Source organism: Sminthopsis crassicaudata, chromosome 2 (assembly GCF_048593235.1).
Source record: "Sminthopsis crassicaudata isolate SCR6 chromosome 2, ASM4859323v1, whole genome shotgun sequence".
Taxonomy (NCBI): domain Eukaryota; kingdom Metazoa; phylum Chordata; class Mammalia; order Dasyuromorphia; family Dasyuridae; genus Sminthopsis; species Sminthopsis crassicaudata.
This window is the reverse complement of record NC_133618.1, coordinates 597812117-597839212: the sequence shown is the minus strand read 5'-3', so window position 1 is coordinate 597839212 and position 27096 is coordinate 597812117. Positions and strand designations below refer to the sequence as shown.

The following is a 27096-nucleotide window of genomic DNA, read 5'->3' as shown; positions in this document are numbered from 1 at the left end:
TTTTACAGGAAATAGTCCAAGAGACGTTAAATGAATTGTCTGTGCTAAGTCATGTGGGAAATTAGTATGATTCCTGCTATCAGATTCTCTGTCTCCAGATCCAAAGTTCTGTCCATCACATCATGCTGGATTTTTCCCTACTTCAAATATTCCTTATTTTAGGTGATTTCTGCTTAGTCATAGAAACAATCTGAAGCTAAACTAGGGAGTTAAGAAAAATCCTGATGTTTATGTGGATAAAAGATGAAGAGTGAAATTTCTGACTTGCAGTGATCTGCATTGGGTGATAAAAAAAAATAGAAGAAATGATTAGATTTCCTAGACTACAGTTTTGCTGAATGTGCATGGAGATTAATCTCTGGATCATACCATGCTCTGACAGTGATTTGGTTATCCTGATCACTGTGGTTAATCTCTGCAACTAGAGCAATTTATCATCTGCTTTGCTGATCTCTAGAAATACACAAAGGATCTATGAGTTTGGAAATAGGTGGGGAGCTCTCTCTGGGAATTTTTTCCAATCATTCTTCTAAGATATAATAGATAAACCCTAGAGAGCTGATTAAGAGGCACAAATGTAATGACTTGCCTGGAGTCATCTGAATAATAAGTGTTAGAGGCAGGATTTGAATTCAGGATTCCAAAAACCCAGAACTTTGATATTCTGTCTCTTTCTTCTACATGGTGGCCAAATTAAGTGATAGCAGGACAAATTTTCATAAGATCATACATCTTAGAGCAATAATGGAACTTGGAGGCTTTTAATTCAACCCTTTATTTTACAGAATAGCAAATCAGAGTTAACATATGTGAAATGACTTGCCCAGGGACTTTTGAAGTGGGCTTGGAATCTAATTGGGACTCTCTTCCCTTGTACTGGATAGTTTCTTTTTTTCATTGTGCTGCATAAATCAATCTTTAAGCACAGAACACCTACAAACCTTTCCAAATCTTTCAGAAATACCAGGTATGCCAATTTCTCATCCAGACAAGCATAGTCTAAAGATTTTTAACTATAGGATATTAATACTATATCTCCAATGTCTAAATATCTGAACAGAGAAAGTTTTTAGTCTACACGCAGAAGGAGTTATTCACATTTTTGGTGAGACAAGAAGATAACTTTAAGTACACAGATTTGGATATAAACTAACTTGAATAGATTTGTAAAAGCCAATTGTTAAATTATTAACTCATTTGATACTCGCAAAAACCCTGAAAAGTAGGTGCTATTATTTTCCACATTTTACAGATGAGGAAACTGAGGCAGAGAAGTTAAGTGAATAACTTTGGGTTATACAACTAACAAGTGCTGTCTGGAAGCATGATTTAAATCCATGTGTTCTGGTTCCAGTTCCAGAGTTCTACCTCTTGTGCCATCTAGACTGCCTAGCCTGCAGTTCATCATGGAAAAGCTCCACAGGGCCTTAATCTCCTCATTAGCACAATGAGGATAATAGAACTTGCCCAACCTACTCCATGGGTCCAGTATAGGAGAAATAGTTTGTAAATTGCACACACATTTACACATGAGTTATTTTAATTATAATTTTTCTCCCACTAAAAGCCAAGTTTATACTCACAAACATATACAAATGTATTAATTGAAATATATATATATATATTTGTATTTTTATATAATGCCCACATATACCCATTATATTACACACATCCACAATTATATATTACACACATATTTTAATGAGTTAACATTTTCAAAGACTTAAAGGTTAAGTTGCAAATAATAAAATGTGCCATTTTATTTGCTAAAAAGTGTTCTGTGAAAGGAGGCAAGTAGCAACTTTTTGTGAGATCAGTAAACAATAGTATCACAAAACTTATATATGATCTTTATACAATCATAGTTCTATAGTTGGAAGAAAACCTGAGATTTCTAAGTCATGTGACCTGCAAGACTGAATATCATCCATTTTTGATGATCCTCACAATCTTTCAAATCATTCCAAAAAAGAAAGGGATTATGAATAAGAGAGAAAGCAATTTCAGCTGCTTCCATAGTCTTAGGACACCAAGAACCTAAATAAAATTAAAAAAAAAAAGAATTAGCAGCCAAGAGAATTAATCATTAACTCATAAGCATCTACCCTTTCCACGGACCATTGCTGGTTCAGGACTGTTGTAATTATTCAAGATTTCAGAAAGAAGAAAACTCAGTTAAAAGTTTTGGACCAATACAGAAAATGGTAATAATAGGAAGAAATGCTATTTTCAGATCAGCTTAAAAAAGTCTAGACATATATGAACTTCAAGAAATGAATCAACTCCTGTTGAAGCAGAGAAACATATGCACTTCAAGAAAACATGAAGCCCACAGTAGAATGTTCCTATATGATATAAAAGAGAAATAAGAATTATGAAAACAAAATTTACGACCCACAGACCCACACAGCAGAAATAATAGGCAGAATAAAACATTTCAATTTATGATGTTAAGTCTGAGAAAAAGAGAAAAAGAGCAAGGATAGAAGGGGAGATAATTGATTGGGGACACATATATAAAGCAGTGAAGGACAATTTGGAAGAAAAGAAGTAAAAAAATTAATGTTAAAGAAAAAAAAGGTCTCCATGCAAGCAAAAAATGTTGATTTCAAAGCTGACTTGCATAGACAATATAAAGTTTATAGATGTCTCAAAAGAAAAGACAAGTAAAAAACCTAAATTCTATAAAACAATACATAATATAAAATAAAATAAAACTACCCAGAACTTCTAACCTTAAAAAAAGTCTCAATCAAAAAACCAAATTTATGGATTGCCTCCAGAAAACAAAACAAAACTTTATGCTGCAACTTCATGACACATAATTAAATTTGACAATATCAATGACAAATTCTGTTTGTGACCAGGAAAAGGGGAAAGCTTTATTTAAAAGGAAAGAAAAAGAAATTCAAATAATGCAAGATTATTCTGCCACCCACTATAAACTGAGAGAATTTTCAGAAAAGCAATGGAATTCAAAATGCTATCCTAGGTGACATACTCTGTAAATCTGAACCTTATCATAATGAAAAATTATACTCAATAAAAAAATGAAGAATTTCTCAGAAGTAAACCAGACCTGAACAAATCATTTATTTTTCAAATACCTCAGGCAACAGAAATATAAAAAAAAAGGTACACAAATACAGCAATCAAGAACAGCAACAAAACAGAGAAAATAATGAGAGATTTCTTTCTAAAATTACATGAAACAAAGTGAGAATATAAAAATTATATGAATGGACTGGAATATCATGGACTACGCCTTAAAATTTCCTGCCTGCAGATAAATTGAAATTTTTGTGGAAATAATCTCTAGAAGAAGAGAGTGCATAAGAGAAATAGGAGAGGAAGAAGGTAAAGGTAATTTGTGATGTGCATCAATCAAGTCAAAGGTTAATAATGAAGGGATAATAATTCCCAGTAGTCTTTCAGAAAGAAGAAACCTGATAGGACAATGGACAAAGAAAACAAAGAGAAGGATGGAAATCAGGGGAAAGAAGGGGTAAAGCTTATTTCAATGGTGGGAAGTGATTCCAGGTACGACTATTTCCATGGTCAAAGGGAAATAGTCTATAGAGATGAGAATCTTACAATAAATATAATCTGAAGGGATTTGATCCTCACTACTCATAGTGCCTTACAAGAAGAGGAATTAGAGATTTTGAAGTTACTGACAAGTAGAAATGTGGGAAATATGGGAACAGGAGGATTGTATGACAAATGTAGGTAAAACTACTCTGAGAAGATTAATAATAATTGTACAATCAAAGTCATAGGACTATTCCCACCAAACTTCAGTGTTACATCAATTATAGATCTGAGTATTTTTAAAATTAAAATTAAAAAGGGGATGAGAAATCAAGATCTATAAAGTTACAAAATTATAATTGTTTATAATAATTATAAAAGAGAAATCAAAATAAATATTTCAGAAATTTTAGTTTCATGAAAGGTCCTCAGAAACCATATAATTTAACTATTTTTAGATGAAAATGAAATGTAAAGATTTACTCAAGGTCATAGTCCTTTTTTTTAGAACTAGGAGGGGTCTTAGAAATTATCTACTTCAACTCTCACTTTTCAGATGAGGAAAAGGAGATGTAACGTGAGTTGTTCAAAATGATGAACAAAAAGTATTAATTACCTAAAGGATTTTTTTTCAATTATTAAAACTATCACCAATAAAACGCACTGTCTTATGAGGCAGTTGAGTTTCCAGGCACAAGAAGTACTCTAGAGATTGTCTACTACAGTTAGGAAGGTTATAGAAAGGCATTATAGAGAGATTGTCTACTATAGTTAGGAAGGTTATAGAGAGTAAATTATCAAGAATATCTTCAAAGTCTCTTTTAATTGAAACTCTTAAGATTAAAATTCATATCTAGTGGCACAAAGGGTAAATTGAGGTCCAAAATGACTAGTGCCATAGGGAAGGAATGGTCTATATGGTGTAATGGGAAAAGTCCTAACTTTGGACTTAAGACGACTAGGTTTGAAGCCTGACTCTGCTCTTTAACTTTGGGTAAGTAATTTGCCTTCTCTGGACTAAAGTTTTCTCATCTCTAAGACAAAGGTGTTATACTAGATAATCTCTAAGATCACTTTAAATTCTAAATCCTATGTATCATCCTATGTTTGACATCACTCACCTTCTAATTCTCTACCTAACAGATATAAATTCAGAGCCTCAACCACAGCAGGAAACTTCAACATGAAATATTTCTTCTGTGATTTTGCAAGTGAAAAGACACCAAGGGGAGGAGAACCCCAGATGGATGCAATTGAAGTTCCTTTGCTCCCTAAGGCTGGCATATGCTGCCAGATCAATGACTGACACTGATGAGACTGTAATGCAAGGAAGATAACTGTGTCAGCAGTGAGACCGCATCTGTTCTTTATGGACTAAATACAGAGCCTCTCAATTCAGACTCTCTAGCTGGGTGAATGTGTCCTGGAAATCTTCATTAACGGATGGCATTAAGCTAATGGCAAACTAATGACAAACATAAGACAACTGCCTTTTCTACAATACAATGATTAAATCTAAGCATCATAATCTTCCATCCCCAATTAATTTATTCCCAAAAAAAACCTTCAATGATTTTTAACTTTTCTAGAATTAGGAATGTATTAACAAGATAGGGTTATTTAACTCTTCATTAGCCAAAATCTGTTTGAATGCCTTTAAACAATGAATTGTAGCTAAGTATTACTAAAAAGAAAAAAAAATAGAAACAATGGAAGAGGAGTGGAGAAAATTGGGCTGGTGATAAATGTTATCATCAATGTTTGGGCATTTTTATCCCCATTAGTTGACTGTGCTATTTCTGGTTATATGAGCTCTCCAGTCATCATTACCTACAATTCTTAAATGTGAAGTAGTGTGGTACATTATAAAGAATTCTAGGCTGGTAATCAGTGAATTTGTTTTTAGTTCCACCTTTCCTAATCAAGGGCCTTGGAGAAAATTATTTGCTATTGTGGAAAGAATATTGAATCTGGGTTCCCATACTCCTTTGCTACTTATTACTTCTATGACTTTAAACAAACCACCTCCTGTCTGTTTCTCATATGAAAAATTAAAGAGTGGACTAGATAGCCTAATAACTCTTCTGCCTCCAGATCTCTAATTCGGATTTGCCCCCTCAATGAATCACTTTACTCCTCTGTAAAAGGAAGGGTTTTTGAACCAGATGATGACTAAGGCCCCTCAGCTTTGATCTTATGCAGTTTCCATGAGAGCAAGGTCATGTCTTGTTGAAACTCTAGATCTTAACAAATGTTTGTTTCATGTTAGAATGAATTTATTCTACCAAGTACTGCCATTATAATGAGTTTGATGGTAGCAGCACATCCTGAAAAACTTTCTAGCACTAACTTATTTGGGCATATGTTGTATCTCCCCAGTGGTCTCTCAATTCCTATTAGACAGCAACTGGTTTTTGTTTTAATTTTTGTCTTTGTATCCTCCAATATCTAGAATATAGTAGGCAATTAAGATTTACTGAATTAAAACCAGTTGTTATAAACTACATGGTAACATAATTTCAGGGACTGCCATATTCAGATCTCTGCTAAAAGCATGATTCTATTGACCAACTTTGGGTATGACTAAAAGTTCTCAGAGATAAAATATTGGAAATGTTCTACCACTTTATATGCAGACACAATTTTAGATACATTGGGGGTCACTAGCTTTCACATACAGCTACCATATTGTTATAAAGCAGAATGTGGATGAATAAAACTACCTGGGACTCTACCATGAGGACACATTCTAGTTTCCTAAGCCCAGGCTCAGTAATGACAGTGAAGGTGGCACTGATGCCATTATCACAGTTAAGTGTTAGCCTTTCATTCAGGAAAGTTAAGTTTGAATACAGGCTCTGCACTTATCAACTATGTCATTCTGGATAAATTTCTGTAAATTGGACATTGCAATGCTAGAATTAACTTCCTTAGAGAGTTATTGTGGAAAAGTATTTCTGTGAACCTTAAATCCCTATGTAAATATTGGGTCATAATTTCAAGTATTTGATTCTTATAGTCCCTAATGAAGGAAAATCTATACCCCTGGGTTCATAAAACAATTCTATTTTCCCCATTTCTTTCTAAAATTTCAACTTCGTTTACAACAGTATGGCAAAAAATGGAATAAAAAAAACAAACATTAGTTCAAATCCCAGCTTTTCTACTTATTATATATGTGATCTTAATCTCTGGTCTAAGTTTCCTCATCTGAAGAGCTTGAAGCAGACCTCCAAGGTAATTTCTAACTCTAAATCTATGATGCTATCAATTCTGATTAAGCTCAAACATCTTTGGCCTATGACCACTCAATTATTAGCTTGTCCAATTTCCCCAAACCATGAGTCCTAATTTACTCCATCAAGTAGGTCTTGTATCCTACATCTTTTACATTTGACAATATAACCAACAACCACCAAGAATTGCACCAGAAAAGGAAGAGCCTGTCTCAGAAAAATGGGAAGTGCCATTGTTTATGAATATGATCCTGGTGGGAAGGCTACTTAGTCATCTTCCTCTTCTCCACTGATTGCTGTCACAAAAACCAAACTAGATTGTCCTCCCACCCAACTCTGAGAGGCAAAATTCAAGAGCATTCAGTCAAATTAACACTACTGAGAAGGTGCAAGACTCTGAGTTTAGCCTAGTGGCTTCCCCTCATGATCTGGAGGACCAGAGGACCAGCTAACAAAGTAATGATACTGTCTGATAGCCTAAGCCTATAATTGAATTACTATAACTGAATTACTTTTAAAGAATCTTGTCTGTAAGGTTTTTAAACATAAACCCTACAGACAAGATTCTTTAAAAGTGATGGTATAAACTTTTTTAAAGAGACATTGCAAGTGTTATATAAACCAAACGGTTTTGAAAAGATAGGAGTCATGCTTTTAACTTTACAACCCACTTTAAACCAGAATATGTGATAAAAACCTATGTACAACAAAGGAAATTACATATCCATTCCACTTTTTCCCTGCAAGAACAGGAGGCTCACCCAGATGATCTTGGTTATTAGTGACAATTCCCTTTCCAAAAATTGAAAAAGCAATGAGGAAAAGGCATTCAAATTGACATTGAGGCTAGGATGATGTACTATTTAAAATAAAACACACACACACAACTCTGGGTTTTTAATCAATGCTCTTCTTCAGTTGGGAATCTTACAAGCCTTCAGATCCATTTCCGATTTGATTGGTACAACCCATAGTGCAGTGTCTTAATTTTAAGCTATGTTGATCTTCTCTTTTTCATCTTTATCTTGTTGTTGTTCATTCTGATCTTCTAACTCAAATTCTTCAACTTCATCTAGGACTTCTAAATGACCTATTTCCCTTAGTCCCTCATGGCCACCATTGTCTAGGAAATTTGTGAAACCTTCTAGTGTCCTTACCCCATGGTATTCAATGATTTTTTTACCAGGACCTGTAGGGAAGTACTTCTGGGTGGGAAAACTGTGGACCACAACTGAATCTACCTCATTAACTGATGAGTCCATCTTGGCAATGGTTATATTTTCATGATCCTTGTAAGCTTCTCCCAGTTTTTCCCAAATGGGATCTAGTTTTTTGCACTGTATACACCAAGGAGCATAGAAGTTCACAAAGACATTCCTTCTTGGATCAAAAGCAACACTTTCAAAGTTCTTTCCAACCAACACTTTAACAGGCCCTTTATCCCAGTCATCAGGCACATCTTGGCTTATCAAATGGAAGTTGAATTTGCCCTCCAAAAACTGCCTGCAGAATTCCTCTATTGTCTCTATAGTCAAATCTTCTGACTCAGGCTTGTACTTGGCCATTTCAGTCTCCATACTAATGAGTCGCATTGTTGGGCAGTCTTCTTGATTCAAGGCAAAGAAATTAAGGATACCCATGTTGTCATTGTTGTTGGTATCAATGACGATAAATAGGATTTTCTCCCTGAAACTTTCAGCTGCTTTTTTGAATTGCTCCATTTTGTTATCAAAATCCGGACTGTCCTTGGGCAGGAACAATAATAAATGAGTTTTCAACTGACCTGCAAAAATCTTCGGGGCAGTCTCCTCGGAGAACTCGATGACCAAGGGCAGCTGGTGGTGATTGACAAAACTTACTACATTCATTTTTGTAATCTCTTCATCAAAGTCGATTCGACCTTCATCAAACTTCTTAAAAAGAATAATGGCATCTTTATCCAATTGATATTTGGTGAAGAAGTCTTCGTTGAAAGTCATTCCAAATGGGATGTTATCGAAGTACTCTGCAGCATCTGCGAAATTCTTAGCATTGGAGGACTGAGCATCTTTGAATATGCCTAAAACAAAAACTTCATTGGAAACCATTAAAGCCTCTGCAGCAGCATCCTCCTCCAGCAAAATGACAGAGGGCTGGATTCGTTTCTTCATCCATTCCACAATATCTTTAGCTTCTCTGCCGTTTGTATAATCCTTAGAGAAAGATGCATCTCCATTTTTAAATAACTTGATAGTAGGGAACACTCGAATGTTAAACTGTTCTGCTAGATCTTGCTCTTCAGTGGCATCTATTTTGGCCAATTTGATATTAGAGTTCTCGGCTTTCAATAGTTCCGCTGCCTTGGAAAACTCAGGTATCAAATCTTTACAGGGCTTACACCAAGGGGCGTAGAAGTCCACCAAGAGGTAGTCACAGGTGGCCAGCACCTCATTGAAGTTGCTCGTGTTTAAGATCAGCACATTATCATCCTCCTCCTCTTCCGTCTCAGGAGTGTCTGCGACCTCGGTGGAGACGGCCAGGGTTAGGAAGAGGAGAGCGCAGCTCGCAGCGCTTCTTGGGGGTCAGGAAGGACTGTAGACTGTGGGGGGTCGGCAGTGGGCGAGCCAGCTACAGTTATCTCCTCGGGCCATTCGAAAGGAGGAAAGCAGCTGATGCACGTGCGCTCGAGAGCAGCCTCTTGCCAAGTGCCCTTCCTTCCCCTATTTGTCACTGAGCACCTCGCGTTTGGAATCGGACCACCCGGCTCTGAATCGCCGCTCTGTAGCTTACTACCTGCGAGACCCCGAGCGAAGCCCCGGGGGTCTGGAGATCGCAACTCTTTCTGCGCAGGAATCCGGGGAATTGGATTAAAGCAGCCTCTAGAGTCTCTCCGGGCTTCAAAATCTGACCTCTGGGGATGCAGCTTGTGGTGATGGAGGTGCGCCTTTGCAATGCGTTTTCTTCACATCGTTTACATTTCTGATATTCAGTCCTCTCCCCCACCCAGAAACTTCCTAAAGCAGCTCTCACTGACTTATAAGAGGAGAATATTTTTGATGTCCTCTACACTTCTAACTGGGAGGAACCTCAGAAAAACGAATCCTATCCATTCATTTTACCGATGAGGAGACAGGATCGGGGAGGTTACATAATTAACTTATATTAGTATGTTAGTATATGTAGCATTAGCTAGTATTATGTTAGCGGTTATTATCTTTTAGCGGCAGATTTGATCTACAATTGCAAAGCAGAGTGCTGCTGAATGAGTTCTAATCCCAGCTTTGCTTTTACTAAACCTATGTGACCTGGGACAAATAAGTCTCTGGGTCTTAGTTTTCTCTTTTGTATCGTCGGGCGTTTGGACTAGATGACTTCAGAGACCTCTCTTAGCAGAAGTAGCAGCTGCCTAGTAACTCTATGATCCTCTGATCCCAGAGTCTTCTAAACGACTTGAACACATGAAAAGGATAGGCGGCAGAACTGGGAATCAAACCCAGGTCCCCAAACTCCAAATCTAGGGCTCTGTCTATAAACTGCCCAGAATAGAAATCCTTGTTTCAGCCAAAGAAACATAGTCAGGTTTTTCGTTTTAGTGTTTTTATTGGTGCTCAGTTGGTTCAGTCATCTGACTTTTCATGGTCCTATTAGACAATACTTCTTTCTGTGATACTCTTCCAGATTTCTAGATGCAAGAAAAATTTCTAGAAAAGTAGGAGAAAACAGACCTTTTTCTTTCCTGCTGGAGTCTGGAGTAATGGGGGAGCCTAGGCAGATTCTATAAGCTCCATATATACTTGTCAGGAACTTCATGTTGAATATTTATGATTTTGTTGTTGCTATTGAGTAGGATTTATCACAATAGGATTCAAATGTTTGAGTTTTCTTGGCAAAGTTATTAGAGTGGGGGTTTGCTATTTCCTTCTCTAGCTCCTTTTACAGATGATGAAACTGAGGCAAAGAGGAAAAGTGATCCCTAGCAAATGTCTGAGGCAGTTTTTGAACTTAGGAAGATGAATCTTCCTGATTCCAGGCCTGGCATTCTACCCATTGCATCACACAGCTGCCATTAAATTTAGACTATCCCAGATTTTATCCTATGCACCATGGTATTGAGCTGTTGCACATATTCTCAGGTTGATTGCACATTGCATTAATGGAGTCATTTTTTTTTTGTCTATATAAAGAAAACCACATGAGAAGATCCCAACTATACCAATTCTTTCCTTTATATTTATTTGTTATTATTATTATAATATTCCCTTCTATCCACTTATATATGTAGTTCAGGCCCTCATTATCTCTTGCAAAACTGCTGAATGGCCTTTTAATTGGTCTCTTTGCCTCAATTCTCCCCCTACTCCAGTCTATCTTCTGTTTAGCTGACAAAGTGATTTTTTTTTAACTAGGTTAATTTTACACATTTATAATCTGTCTTTCTAATTTAATTGACACATTGAAAAAAATACCAAGAATCTCCCCCAAATGAAAACCTTCAAACATAAGTATGCGTAGTCTAGTAGATCATATTCCCATACTGGATATGATACAAATATAGCTCCCTCTGCATTTGAAGTTCATTGCCTCACTGGTAGAAGATGAGTGTTTTGTTCCATCTTCTGCCTTCTGGACTAGTCTGTCACTGCATGGATCAATAAGCTTCAGTGGCTTCTTACTGCCTCTAGAAGTCATGTTTGACATTCATTCTATGGTCTGTGACAGTGGGATTCATATCTTTGTGACCCCACTTGGTAAACAGTTCACTTCTCCAGATTCTTATATATTTTTCCTTTTCACTTATTTTCTATTTCAACCAAACTGGCCTAATTTCTATTTCCCATATATACTATTCCATGTCCTGTTTCTAGACCTTGAATGTTATCTTTTCTGATCTCTTCTTACAGTCCCTAGTTCTCTTCAAGGTTCAACTCTTATGTATTATTTCTTCTATAATATCCATCCTGTTGCCCCAATTATTAGTGTACTGACCTGGGAATTATTTTGTAGATATTGTGTATTGACTTATGTTGTGCCCATCAATAATATGTAAGCTCCTAGAGGGATTATTTAGTATTTTCTTAGCATAGTTACTGGGATGGTTTACCAGTTCCTTCTCCAGCTCCTATTACAGATGAGAAAGTTGAATCAAAAGAGATTAAGTGACTTTCCCAGGATCACATAGCTAGTAAGTGTCTGAGGTCAAATTTGAATTCAGAAAGGTGAGTCTTCCTGTTTCCAGCCCCAGCACTTTGTCCACTGTGCTTCCTAGCTGTCCAGTAAAAAAATTCCAAATTAAATAGTTAATCTTTTTTCAAAAATTTACTATTTTTGGTAGAAAGGTAAATAATAATTTTTTTAAAAAGGAGATGGAAGAATGAAGGTTTCTCAGAATCCTTTTTTATTTAAGTTCTCTCTACTACTTTATAGCCTTATCTAAGTGTCTTATACACTCTTGAGAATCAGAATTGATATCACAACTGCTAAGTTCTGTAGCTATAAGAAGCAAGGAATATTTTCTTTTTTTTTTCTTAAGGGACAAATACATTTTGAATCAAGGGGATACTTCCCTACTAACAGCAACATTTCACCTCCTCAATCTAGTCGAGTCATTGAGGCCCCATTATTGTTCTGGCCAAACAAAGTTGGGATAGGAGCAAATTGTGTTTAAAAGAGAATAAAATTGCCTGGATGACTATTATGAATGATTCATGTTAGATAACAGTATAAAAGTAGATGAGATTGGAAATGTAATCTACTGCCAGATTACTCAGGTAAAAAGTGGCTTATTATCTTGTAAGCAGTAGGGACTCCCTGAAAGTTCTTGGTAAAGACATTTGTTTTAGACAGACATATCTGATCATAGTGTGCAAAATGATTTAAAAAGAGAAGAGAATAAAGGATCCTGTTACAATAGTCCAGGTGAGACACAATATCGATTGTGGGAATGGAAGAAAAGAAAAACAGAAGAGTTTATAAAGGAAGATTCTTTGGGACTGGTGACTGATTGGATATAAATAACACAGGGAGAGGAAGGAATTAAAGATATTTTATGATTATGAGCTTCAAAGTATAGGGAATGGTTCTGTCACTGATTGAGATGGTCAGGGGAAATGGTTATTTTGGGAAGGGGAGAAGTAATAAGTAGAATTTTTATAATGATTTCAAATTTAGAAAGTTCATATCACCTGAGATTGTCTTTGATCCTTCTTAAAACAGGTACTAAAGGTACTATCATCCCCAATAAACATTTGTTAAATAACTACCATGTGTCAGATATTTTGTTAAGTTTTGGGCATTACAAGAAAGGCAAAAGATAGCCCTTGCCTAATCAAAAAACTCATAACCTAATAATCTCCAGCCAATCAGAGATTATTATAATCTTAAAATTTATTGAAGAAGAAAAAAGATAATTTGGGAATGTACAGAGTTAGAAGATAAAAAGTGGGTAAATGGGAGTACATAGTCAGTAGAGGGAGATCAAAAGAGGGGGATTAATGAAAGTATAGTTAAACCAGGCATAATGACCAAGTTGTATATATACAATCAATTCTAAAATTCTGAGAGACCTTAAGAGTATTCTTGTATCACCTTTTTCTGACCACTGTGTGAGCTCTTGCCCTGCGTGAGTCTTCCATAAAATAAACTTTTTGGCAAGTGTATATCTGGCATTCACACAATATGGTCAGTCCAATGGAGTTGTATTCTCTGTAGTAGAGTTAGAACGTTTGGCAGTTTAGTTTGAGAAAGGACTTCAGTGTCTGGTATCTTAGCTTGCCAAAATCCTCCTAAGACAATTCAAATAGAAATGATTCAATTTCCTGGCATGGCGCTGGCATACTGTCTAGGTTTCACAGGATAAACAACAATACACACATAGGCACACACACATATACCAGATTAGACAAGCTCAAAGTTCTGATTTTACACGATCATAGGCTAAAGCCATTTGCATAGAATTAGTAGATAGTAACAAATTCCACAGTGCTGGAATCAGGAAGATATGAATTCAAAGTCTATATCATGAATTTATTAGCTGTGTGTTCTTGGGGAAATTAGTTAAATTCTTGAGGTCTCAGTTTCCTTATCTGTAAAACAAAAGAAGGAGAGGACTTGATGGTTTTTTTTTAATCCATGATTCCTCACTTCACAAATGAGGAAGCCTGTTCATCTCTAAGATGGGGATAAAATAGGTACTAAATAAGATGATTTATGTACAGTATCTAATAGAGTAGCCAATGACCATAAATTGTGGCAAGTTAACTATCATAATGAACTAGAATTAACATTTGACTTGAGTCTAGAAAACTGTTCAAATCTTATTCTTGATATCAGTGATATAACCATGGCAAATTATTTATCTTCTGTGATTTTTCCATCTATAAAAAAGAGAAAAATAGTATGACAACTGCTTGGTTGGATTGTGAGAATCACAGTTGCATGGTTTTCTAAAGACATACTGTTTATTGTAAATAGTTCATTGTGATCTGTTCACAGGGCATTTTCTGACCTTAGGGAGAGAAAGGGGAGGAAACGGATAGATGAATGTTTTATGCCTTTCAAATTGTCAGAACAAAATGAAATGATTGTAAAGGGTTTGTTTTATGGTGGAAAGAAGCCAACAAATATGAATTCCCTCTAAAGCAAAAAGAAAATAGGGAACGTGTTCTTTTGGTTATTTGAAAGCAGTTTCTAAAATGGGAAAAGAGATATAACTACATTAATCTTGGAGAGGTAATTAATCTTCAGGCTGTTGAGTAAAATAGTTATGATGATTCCAAGCACAACTTCTGAATACAAAACAGTAATAATGTTTTAGAAGATCTAAAGAAATTCACTAAATGGAGGCTGTATAGAAGAGTAGAAAGAATATTGCCCAGAATGTAGAAGATCTGGATTCAGATATGGATGTTCAGACCACATGCTATGTGAACATGACAAGTCATTTCATTTCCCTGACCATATGTTTCCTCATCTGTAGGACTGGTAGAGAAGATTAAGATTTCTAACATCCCTTCTAGTTCCATTAATTACATTAAGTAATTGTCTACTGGATATTCCGAGATCTTTATCAGGTCTAAAATCTGTATCAATAAGTCTAAAAGAGAATTCATTTTCCTATCTCCCTTTACATTCCCTCTTAGGTACCACCATTCTTCCAAGACTCTAACCTTAGAATTATTCTCAGCTACTCATTATCCCTTACCCCCACCTATATCGCCTATCTTGCCACTTATATCTTTTCAACATCTCTCCTCTTACCACCCTAATTCAAGCCTTTACCTATTCTCATTTGCACTCCACTAGAATAGTCTTTTTAATGCGTCTCATTTCAAATCTCTCCCCATTCCAGTTTACCTTTCACTCAGCTGCCAGCTATAGGGCTAACTATTCCAAGTCCTTCATTCAATGAGCTCTAGAGGCTTCCTATTACCTCTGAGATAAAATAGAAAATCCCCTGTTTAGTATTTAAAGCCCTTCAAAATATGGTGCCTTCCTAACTTTCTAATTATCTTTCACTTGGTTCTATCCCATATGTATTCAATGACCCAGCTCCACCAGGTTATTTTTGAGCTTATACATTATCTTTAATTAATATTTATTATGTCTTCTGTGTTTATGACTATTGCAGAAAATTCTCCTAAGCAACTTACATTCTAAGGAAGTTTTCTTACTGGTCTTTTTATTTTTTAACTTTAAGCTAATTTTTTATATATTTAAAATCTGTCAATATTATCACCCTGGAACCAGAAACCTTTCAGATTTCCATCATAACTTAGGAACCTTATGTTTTTTTATTACAGCTCTTGAGTTAGTCACATAAATCTAAAGACAGAAGATGGAAACATCTAATCTACAATGAAGATAATAAAGAAACTAGAAAATTTGAACGAATTGCCCAGAGAACATAGTTATGAAGTGTCAGAGTTAAGAGTTCAATATGAGATTCCTTGATTCCAAAATCATCGCTTTCTATGTGTGGGTATATTTGACATTTCACTGCAAGGTAGGAGGTAGAAGGGGGTTAAAATTGTTTCTAAAGATATTGATATGACAGAGCATTACAACAAAGTGAGGATTGGCCCATACACATAAATTTGGTAGTGTAATCAGACAAAGGGGCATGGATTAAAATGAGGCACAGAGCAGGGGAAATCAAAGTGATTTTGATGGCCTTAGAGAATTTGTGGCACTGAAGAGGGGGGTTCATTATGAATCTCATGCCTTGTACTGAGAGAGGTTGGGGAACATTTGCTTGGCAGAGTTTCAGCTCAAGTCCTTTTGAAGAAATAATTTTACAAATCAGGAGTGAATAAGAGAATCAGAGAAAACAACTTACTTTGGGTAAGAAAGATCTAGCATGCAAAATGACAACTCTCATTTCCAAATCGATGGATTGATTAACCTGAATTCAATGAAAGCAGAGAGCCAATTCCCCCATGATCCCTCTTCAGTCTTGTCTGAGAAATCAACAATGTGAATTATGTTTTGCTGGTGCTTCTTCCCAGCCTAGTGAGCTTTATGCTCATCATTTTCCAAAAAAAATAAGTGTCATTATTGCTATGCTATGCAATAATCAGAAGTATCAAATTTGTGCCCATTAGGAATTTCAAACAGTTTAATGAATGGATAAACAATAACTACAATAATAGCTTACACTACAGAGCACTTTAAGATTTATAAGCACTTTGCTCAGAATAAGACTGTGAGATAATGTAATCATTGAGACTGCTTATCTGCAAATTACCTGAGCCAGGTGTTTCCAACTGCCTGGTGCTATTCGCAAAGCCCAAACCAATGATAGTTGAATAGATCCCCATTTTGGTGCAATGTACTCCTTTTTTTTCCCTGACTTACTCTAATTCTCAGTCCTATTGGGAATACACCCAGGGCACTTTTATCTGGATGAAACAGAAGGTTTAAGATACAAGAGTAACTGGTGCAATCCAGATAAATAATGCCAAAATGGAGCACACAACACCCAAACCATCTTTCCTTGCTTCCCCAATGCTGGTTGTCCCTATATGTTGTGTTAGAAAAACATGGGTCACGAAACTCAGCTGAAACATACCTCTCTGAATATAGCCTTAGAGAATACTACCCTCTAAATCTTATAATAGTAACACAAGGAGAAAAATTATCGTGTCTCCCAGCTTTTCTTGTATCTTTGCCAATACTTGATTCTTTGACCAAGATTTATCCTCATGACTGATTTCTGCCCATTTTCAAAGGCATAGATATGGCACCAGCCTTCCTACTCCTTGGTCCCCCTCAATACTCTGGTGTAAATGATGTCACAGTCTGCTCTCTGCATTAACTGATTTCATGGTAAGAGAATTATCATGATCACAGATTTAGAAGTGGAAGATATCTTCAGAAGTCATCCTATCTATCCCTCTCATTTTGTAGTAGAGGAAACAGACCTAGAGAAATTAAGTCAACACAACTAATAAGTGTCAGAATGAGGAATGATATCCAAGTCCTTTAACTCCCAAACCAGAAACCTTTCCCTTGCACCTTTGGGAGAAAACTCCCCAATTCTGAGAGACTGTGTCATTTTTACCTCCTATCTCAAAGAGGTCCAATTATAATAATAGGTTTTTATTTTTCAGAATACATGCAAAGATAGTTTTCAACATTGCATTCCTAATTTTTCTCCTCCCTCCTCCCCTGGACAGCAAGTACCAATACAGTTAAACATGTGCAATTCTTCTAAAACTATTTCAACATTTATCATGCTACACATGAAATACCAGATCAAGGGAAAAAATGAGAAAGAAAAAAAGCACAAGCAAACAAACAACAAAAAGGTGAAAATATGTTGTGATCCATATTCATAGTTCATAGTCCTCTCTCTGGATGCAGATGGATCTTTCTATCAAAAGTCTATTGGAATTGCTATGAATCACTTCAGTTGTTGAAAAGAATAAAGTCCATCACTGTTGATCATCACATAATGCTTTTACTATGTAATCTTTCCAGGCTTTTCTGAAATCAGCCTGTTCATCATTTCATATAGAACAATAACATTCTGTAACATTCATAAACATAACTTATTCAGCCATTTCCTAACTATTGGGCTTCTACTCAGTTTCAACTTCCTTGCTTGTACAAAAAGGGCTGCTAGAAACATTTTTTGCACATGGGAGTCCTTTTCCCTTTTCGTGACTTCTTTGGGATACAAACTTAGTAGAAACACTACTGGGTCAAAGGGTATATACAGTTTGATAGTCCTTTAGACATATTTTCAAATTTCTCTCCAGAATGGTTGGATCAGGCATCAACAATGCATTACTTTCCAGTTTTCCCACACCCCTTCCAACATTTATCATTATCTTTCCTGTCATCTTAGCCAGTGTCAGAGTTGTGAAGTGCTAAGAGGTTCAATTTCTTAACAACTTTTAGCATAATGCTGATATCTGCATACTTTACCTTCTGATTTCCCAGCTTTCAGATCCCAAGCTCATGCATTCAATTCACTTGTGACCCCCCATCCTTGAAATATTTCAGTTCTGGCTTCCTGCACTGACAAATAACTGTAAGTTTCTTCATCCCTCTGCTGACTTCCAGACTCTTAAAAAGCCAAAGAAAAACGTCAAATAAAAATCTGTCTAGAAAGTTGCAATTATTCTACTGTAGGGCAATAGTGTGGGATATACCTTTTGTTTTCTAATAATTTTGCCACTTAATTCTTCTTTTAAACATCCAATCTTTGCAAGCATCAGGAGGGAATACATATTGTGTTCATGTTTGAGTGCACATGCCCTTCTAAGTTATAAAATGAGAAATAAATATTTTAATATCTTTACTTAAAAGGATAATCTTTGCAACCAAGGAAAAAAGAAATGACCCAGATAGTAGAAGCTCATTATTTTATGATCAGTGTCTCAACTGTAATGAACTTTAAAAGGTGAACATGAGTTAGCTAAAATCTCTTTCAATTCCAGCTTGATAAGAACCAATCAAGTCTTCAATTCCCAAGAATAGTTACCCACAGAGTTTCAGACATTTATTGTTTGTTCATGCTGGCCAGTTAGTCCAGACAGACACTGAAAATTTGCTTCCAAGCACAGATGCTGATGACTGCATTCTGCCAAACATCTACCCAAGGACTGTAGAACATATCTTTATATATTATAGGGCAACAAATATTTTCACCCAGTGCTTATCTCTTAATACTGTAGCTATGGAATGACTCATAAAACATGCTCAGAAATGCTCCTATTTTGCAAAATGCCCAATGAACAAATTGCAGTAACTGATTTTTCCAACATTTTTGCAAAGTGCTTAAGTGCTTTTCAACAATATCCTTTTTTTCTGTCGTCTCATTTTTTTACCACACAAGGCAAAAGCATTTATGATAATGGGACTCTGGGAACCCAGGTTTAGAAGCTTATTGATATTTAGAAGTGTGGCAAAACAGAAACCAGATTTAGTCCTGGATTTCTTTTACCCAAAACTTGTTTATGGAGGGGCGCTAAATTGGGTCTGTATGATTACAAGGATTATGGATCACTTCATGATCTTCCTTGTTCCTTTGATTCTGGTTTTTCAGTAGATTTACATAAATTTTAGTATTCTTTGGTTAAGTAGTTTTAGGTCATTCCTTCTTCCTTTTCTTTCTCCTTTCCTCATTTTCTCTCTCCCTTTCTCTCTTCCTCCCTTCCTCCTTTTCTACTTATCTCCCTCATTTCCCCTCTCCATACCTCCTTTCTTCCCATCCTTCCTTCCTTCCCTTTCTTCCATTTCTTCCTTCCTTCTTTTCTTCCATCTGCTGTACTACCTAACTACCCTTGGGATTTATTTCTTAATTTAAAAAATAATAGTTAATTAAAAATAGAAAGTAGAATGCTGCAGTAGAGACTCGATCTCCAATCAGAGGAAATGGGTTAGAATTCTTTCTGATGCTGCTTACTATCTGTGTGACTAGGAGAGGGTCCCAAATTGGAGACTGGAGGCAGGGACTCACCTGAGCTCTCTTACAAACCTCTCCAAATTCTTTTTAAATAATTATTCAAAACAAAATTTAAAGCATCAGAACCCACAAAAAGGTGGAATCAAACAATTTTTCAGCCAAAGAGAGCTTGAAAGGCTGGCAGGAGGGATCAGTTACACCAGGGTGGGTCTTAAGTGCAGCATGAGCCCCAGGAAATTAGAAGCAGATTGTGTGGCCTCAGAATCTGTCACAGTGGCAGCACTCTCCAGACTTCTCAAGCTAAGATGCCAATGATAACTTAACAGGAAAGACTTGATGCACTAGGGTGTCAGGGGAACACCAGAAAACTAGGACTGGGCTTTTGGAGCCAATGAATCAACAGCAGTGGAAGCAGGAGCTCAGCAATGGCTTCTGGAGATCTCCCAGATCTCTGTGCTGCTCACAGGGAGTGCAGAGCAGCAGGATTCTAGATCTTACAGCTACAGTGGAGCAGAGACCTTCCTCGTAGTTCCAGGACAGAAAAGAATGTTTGTGGTCAGATTCCTAGAAGGATTTATGAAAACAGCTATATAAAACCCCTGAAAAATGAGACAGTGCACCTTCCACCCTGGAAATAGAGCCTACTTTATTAAACAAATACTTAAAAATAGAATAATAAACTAGAAAAATGAGTGGACAACAAAAAATAGTTTTTGACCATTGAAAGTTATGGTGACAGGGAAGATCAAAACATACACAGAGAAGATGATAACAAAGTCAAAACTCTTACATTAAAAGCCTCCAAGAAAAATAAGAATTGGGTTCAGGCCAGGGAAGAGCTCAAAAGTGATTTTGAAAATCAAGTAAAAGAGATAGTAGAAAAAATAGGGAAAGAATTGAGAGAGGTGCAAAAAGAAGTACAAAAAGCTAATGAGAAGAATGCCTTAAAATTGGCTAATTGGGAAAAGAAATACAAAAGCTCAATGAGGAAAATAATTCCTTAAAAATTGAACTGAGCAAATGGGAGCTAATGACTTTAGGAGAAATCAAGATACAATAAAGCAAAACCAAAAGGAAAATGAAAAAAAAAATAGAAAAAAGGTGAAATATCTCATTGGAAAAACAACTAATCTTGAAAATAGATCCAGGAGATTAAATGTAAAAATTATTGATCTATCTGAAAATCATGATCAAAAAAGACATTATCTTCAAGAAAGTATCAAGAAAAATTCTCTTGTTCTAGAACCAGAAGGTAAAATAGAAATTGAAAGAATCTACCAAATACTTCTTTAAAGAAATCCCACAATTAAAAACTCCCAGGAATATGATAGCCAAATTTTGGGATTCTCAGTTCAAGGAGAAAATATTGCAAGAATTCAGAAAGAAACAAGTATAGTGAAGCCACAGTCAGGATAATACAATGTTTATTTAGCAGCTTCTACATTAAAGGACCAGAGGGCTTGGGATATGATAGTGCAGAGAGCAATGGAGCTAGGATTAAAATCAAAAATCACCTACCTACTGAAACAGAGTATAATCCTTCAGAGGGAAAAATGGTAATTCAATGAAATAGTGTCTTTCTAAGCATTCATAATGAAAAGACCAGCTAAATAGAAAATTTCATTTTCAAATACAGGACTCTGGAGAAGAATAAGTGGGTAATCAGGAAAGTGATACCATAAATAATAAAGTTCATCCATTTACATTCCTACATGGGAGGATGATACCTGTAGCTCATTAGAACTTCCTCATTATTATGGCAGAAGTATATATAGATAGAGGGATATGTTGTTGTGAGTTGCATATGAAGGGATAATACCTTTTCAAAAATTGATGAAATTAAGGAGTGAGAGAAAAATGTACTGTTGAAAAGGGAAAGGGAGAAGTATAATGTGCAAATTATCTGCCATGGAAAAAGAAGCAAGAGGGAAAGATCTAGAGGAGAGGAAAATTGAGTGAACCTTAATGTCATCAAAATTGGCTCAAATTAAAAATAACATACATATTCAATAGGGATATAGAAATCTAGCTTATTCTGAAGGAAAATAGGAGGGGAATAGGATATGAAAAGGGGAAGAATGATAAAAGAGAGGGAATCTTGGGGAGGAAGTGGTCAGTACTAAAAAACTTTTGAGAAAGGACAGAGTAAAAGTAGAAAATAAATGGTGGAAATACAGTTAATAAGTGTCATTGTAAAAAGAATTTTAAAGCAAGTTTCTCTGATAAGACCTCATTTCTCAAACTTAGAGGGAACTGAGTAAAATTTATTAAAAAAAAAAAAAGAGCCATGCCCCAATTGATAAATGATCAAAAGATATCATCTAAATGGGGGGGAAGCCAAGATGGCAGAGAGGACACACATTAATTTTTGACCTTCTCCTACAACTCTCAGACTAATTAGTAAATCTAGTCTCTGAATTAACATTTTGGACTGGCAGAATCTACGAATATTGGGAATGCAACAATCTACCAGCAGAAGATAATTTTGAAGATCACCAAAAAAGGTCTGTTTCAATCAGGCCTGGAGAGAAGTGGGCCAAGTGCAAGCAGGCCAAGCACAGACACCAGCACAGACAGTGAAGAGTCCCAGGGTAATGCAGACTTCACTTGGCCACAAAGAAGAGGAATCTAAAGCAGGAGTGTTGACTACTCTGCCCTGGTTGCAAACCAATAGATCAACAGAGAAGTTATAAAACATCCAACACAAATACAAAAATAAATAGTGAACTCCCAAACACCAAAATCTCATGGGATCTGGTCACACATATCCAGTGCCAGAAGTGAGTTAGCATAGAAAGTGAGTTAGCATAGACTCAGAGCAGTCACAACCACTTATAGAAGTCACTGCATGTAGAGGAAGCTTTGAAAACCTCCCCTGCCCTAAAAGAGGACCTTAACTTTTTTTTAAAAATGAGTAAAAAAGCAAAGAGAACTCTGACAATAGACAGTTTTTATGGTGAAAGAGAACAGATTTCAAACCCTGAGGAGAATAAAAACAGATTATCTCTGGATGAAGCCCCCAAAGGCAATATAATTTAGTCCCCATCACACAAGGCTCTCTTAAAAGAAATTAAAAAGGATTTTAAAAGAGAGAAAGGAAAAAATGGGGAAAGGAAAAGAAAACTTTGCAAAAGAGTATGAAAAAGGCATATAACTCATTAAAAGATAAATTTGATAAAATGGAAAAATAAAACAACTTCCAGAAAAACAGAATTTGTGAAACAGAAAAAATAACTCCTTAAAAAACAGAATTTTTGAAATGGGAAAAAAATTCTATAGAACAATGGAAAATTCAATTGAAAAATTCAATTGGACAAATACAAAAAAGAAGTAAAAAAAGAAAATTATACCATAATTCACTAAAATTAAGAATGGAATAAATGAAAATGAATGACTCAATAAGACAACAAGAATCAATTAAATGAAAATGAAAAAAAAATAGAAAAAATGTAAATTATCTAATTGGGAAAACAACTGACCTGGAAAATACATCTAGGAGAGACAATCTAAGGATTACTAGAATCCCTGAAAACCATAATTTTAAAAAAAGGCTTAGACACTATTTTTCAGGAAATAATCAAAGAGAACTGCCTGGATTTCATAGAATCAGAAAGCAAAATAGCCATTGAAAGAATTCACCAAACACTTCCTGAAAGAGATTCCCAAACTAAAACTCCAAGAAATATTGTGGCTAAATTTCAGAACTATCAGATGAAGGAAAACATATTATAAGCAGCCAAAAGAAACAATTCAAATACTGAGGAGCCACAATAAGGATTACCCAGGACCTAGCAGCTTCCATCTGAAAGGATCCAAGGTCCTATAATCTGATATTCCAAAAGGCAAAGGACCTTGGAATTCATCCAAGAATAAATTGCCCTGCCAAACTGAGCATTTTCTTTCAGGGAAGAAAATGGACATTCATTCAATGAAACAGTTGAATTCCATTTATTTCTGATAAAAAGACCAGAGTTAAACAAAAAAAAATTGACTTTCAAATACAGAACTCAAGAAAAGCATAAAAAGGTAAAAAGAAAAGAACTCTTAAGTACTATATTTATGGGTTATGGGTAGACATAGGGACTGAATGTATAATTTGATTTTACTCATAATATAAAAAAAGAAACTAGAAGTGGAAAGGGGATTGTACTGGAAAAAGGGAAAAGGGAAAAAAAACAAAGGTAAAATTACAAAAATTACATATCAGCAAGAGGCAAAGAAAACCTATTATAATTGAAGAAAAGAAGGGAAAGTAATGAACATTATGTAAATATTACTCTCATCAGATTTGGATCAAAGAAAGAATATTAAAAATACATGATTTCACCAAGAAACTTCTCTTCCTCATAGAAAAGTGATAGGGGAAAGGGGTGGGGGAGAAGAAAAGAGGTAAGCAAAGAAGGGAAAACAGAAATGGTAGAGGAAAGGTACAAGAAAGGGGGAGGACTTTTTGAGGCAAGTAGTGCTCATAAGTAAAATACTGGGGAGGAGGGAGAGGAGAAAAGGAAAGAGAAAAGTATAATTTGGGGTTAATAAGATGGCAGGAAATACAGAATTAGTAGTTTAACTGTAAATGTGAATGAGGTGAACTCTCCCATAAAATGGAAGTGGATAGCAGGCTGGATTAATAGCCAGAATCCTACAATATGTTGTTTACAAAAAGCACACTTAAAGCAGAGTGATACATAGAGAGTAAAAGTAAAAGGCTGCAGCAGAATCTATTATATTTTAGATGAAGTAAAAAAAAAAAAAAAAAAAAAAAGGCAGAGGTAGACATCCTGATCTCAGATCAAGCAAAAGCAAAACTTGATCTAATTAAAAGGAAGGAAACTTTATCTTACTAAAGGGTACCATTGATAATGAAGCAATATCAATATTAAATATATATGCACCAAGTGGTATACACTTGGAGAAGTTAAGAGTTGCAAGAAGAAATAGATAGCAAAACAATAATAGTGGGAGACCTCAACCTTGGTCTCTCAGAACTAGATAAATCAAACCACAAAATAAATAAGAAAGAAGTTAATGAGGTAAATAGAATACTAGAAAAGTTAGTTATGGAGACAGAAAGGAGTACATTTTCTTCTCAGAAGTTCATGGAACCAATACAAAAATTGACCATATATTAGCACAAAAAGACCTCAAAAACAAATTCAGAAAGACAGAAATGGGAAATGCATTTTTTTCAGAACACAATGAAATCAAACTTACATTCAATAAAAGGCCAGGAGAAAATAGTCCAAAAACTAATTGGAAACTAAATAATCTCATTCTAAAGAATGAATGAGTGAAACAGCAAATCAAAGACACAATCAATAATTTCATCCAAGAGAATGACAATAATGAGACAATATACCAAAATTTGTCGGATTCAACCAAAGTGATAATAAGGGGAAATTTTATATCTCTAGATATTTACATGCATAAAATAGAGAAAGAAAAGATCAATGAATTGGGCTTGCAGGTAACAAAGCTAAAAAAAAGAACAAATTAAACCCCCAAACCAATTACCAAACTTGAAATAATAAAAATAAAAGGAGAGAATAATACAATCGAAAGTTTAAAAAAACTATTGAATTAATAAATAAAACTAAGAGTTGGTTTCATTAAAAAAATAGATAAACCTTTAGTTAATTTGATGAAAAAAAGGAAAGAGTAAAATCAAATTGTTAGTCTCAAAAATGAAAAGAGAGAACTTTCTGCCAATGAAGAGGAAATTAGAACAATAATTAGGAGTTATTTTGCCCAACTTTATGCCAATGAATTTGATAGCCTAAGCATAATGGAGGAATACCTACAAAAATATAGATTGTCCAGATTAACAGAAGAGGAAATAAATTACATTTTAGAAACAGAACCAGATATTAATCAAATCCCTAAGAAAAAATCCTCAGGACCAGATGGATTTACATGTGAATTCTACCAAACATTTAAAGAACAATTAACTCCAATACTATATAAACTATTTTTAAAAAAGGGAATAAAGGACTCCTACCAAATTCCTTTTATGACACAGACATGGTACTGACACCTAAACCAGGTAGGTTGAAAGCAGAGAAAGAAAATTATAGATCAATTTCCATAATGAATATTGATGCAAAAGTCTTAAATAAAATATTAGCAAAGAGATTACAGAAAATCATCCCCAGGATAATACAACATGACCAAGTAGGATTTATCCCAGGAATCCAGGGCAGGTTCAATATTAGGCAAACTATTAGCATAATTGATTTTATCAATAACTAAATTGACAAAAACCATATGATTATCTCAATAGATGCAGAAAAAATAATTTGATAAAATCCAACACCCATTCCTATTAAGAACACTAGAAAGTATAGGAATAAATGCACATTTCCTTAAAATAGTCAGTAGCATCTATTTAAAATCATCAGCATAATATGTAATGGGGATAAACTGAAACCATTCCCAATAAGATCAGGGGAGAAACAAGGTTGCCCCCTCTCACTATTACTATTAAATATTGTATTTAAAATGCTAGCTTTGGCAATAAGAAAATAAAAAAGAGATTAAAGGAATTAGAGTAAGTAATGCAGAAACCAAATTATCACTCTTTGCAGATGTTATGATGGTATACTTAGAGAACCCCAGAGAATAAACTAAAAAACTATTAGAAATAATCCACAAGTTCAGCAAAGTTGCAGGATACAAAATAAATCCATATAAATTATTAGCATTTTTATACATTACTAACAAAATCAGACAGCAAGAGATACAAAGAGAAATTCCATTTACAATAATTGTTGTTAGTATCTATCTGCCAAAGGAAAGTCAGGAACTATGTGAGCAAAACTACAAAACACTTTCCACACTAATAAAGTCAGATCTAAACAATTGGAAAAATATGAAGTCCTCTTGGATAGGGCAAGTGAATATAATAAAGATGTCGATACTACCTAAACTAACCTACTTATTTAGTGCTATACAATCAAACTCCCAAGAAACTATTTTACTGACCTAGAAATAATAACAGAATCCATCTAGAAGAACAAAAGATCAAGAATTTCAAGGGAATTAATGAAAAAAAGCAAATGAAGGTGGCCTAGGATACCAGATGCAAAACTCTTAGAAAAGCAAATGAAGGTGGCCTAGGATACCAGATGCAAAACTCTTAGAAAGGTCATCAAAACCACTGGCTAACTGGCTAAGAAATAGAGCAGTTGATCAATGGAATAGGTTAGGTTCACAGGACAAAATTATAACTATAGCAACCTAATATTTGACAAATCCCAATACCCCATATTTTGGGATAAGAATTAACTATTTGACAAAAACTGCTGGGAAAATTGGAAACAAGTATGGTAGAAACTAGGCATTGACCCACACTGTAAACCAAGATAAGGTCGAAATGGGTTCATAATCTAGACATAAGGAATGATATTAAGAATAAATTAGAAAAAACATAGGATAGTTTATTTC

General features: G+C 35.1%; 2 pseudogenes; both read right to left on the bottom strand.

Annotated features, from left to right (window-relative positions):
* Positions 1 to 7657: 7657 nt before the first annotated feature.
* On the bottom strand, positions 7658 to 9418 carry LOC141558475 (protein disulfide-isomerase pseudogene; annotated as a pseudogene).
* The window catches only part of LOC141552983 (cyclin-dependent kinase 9 pseudogene), a 164727-nt pseudogene continuing 146919 nt past the window's right edge, over positions 9289 to 27096 (bottom strand).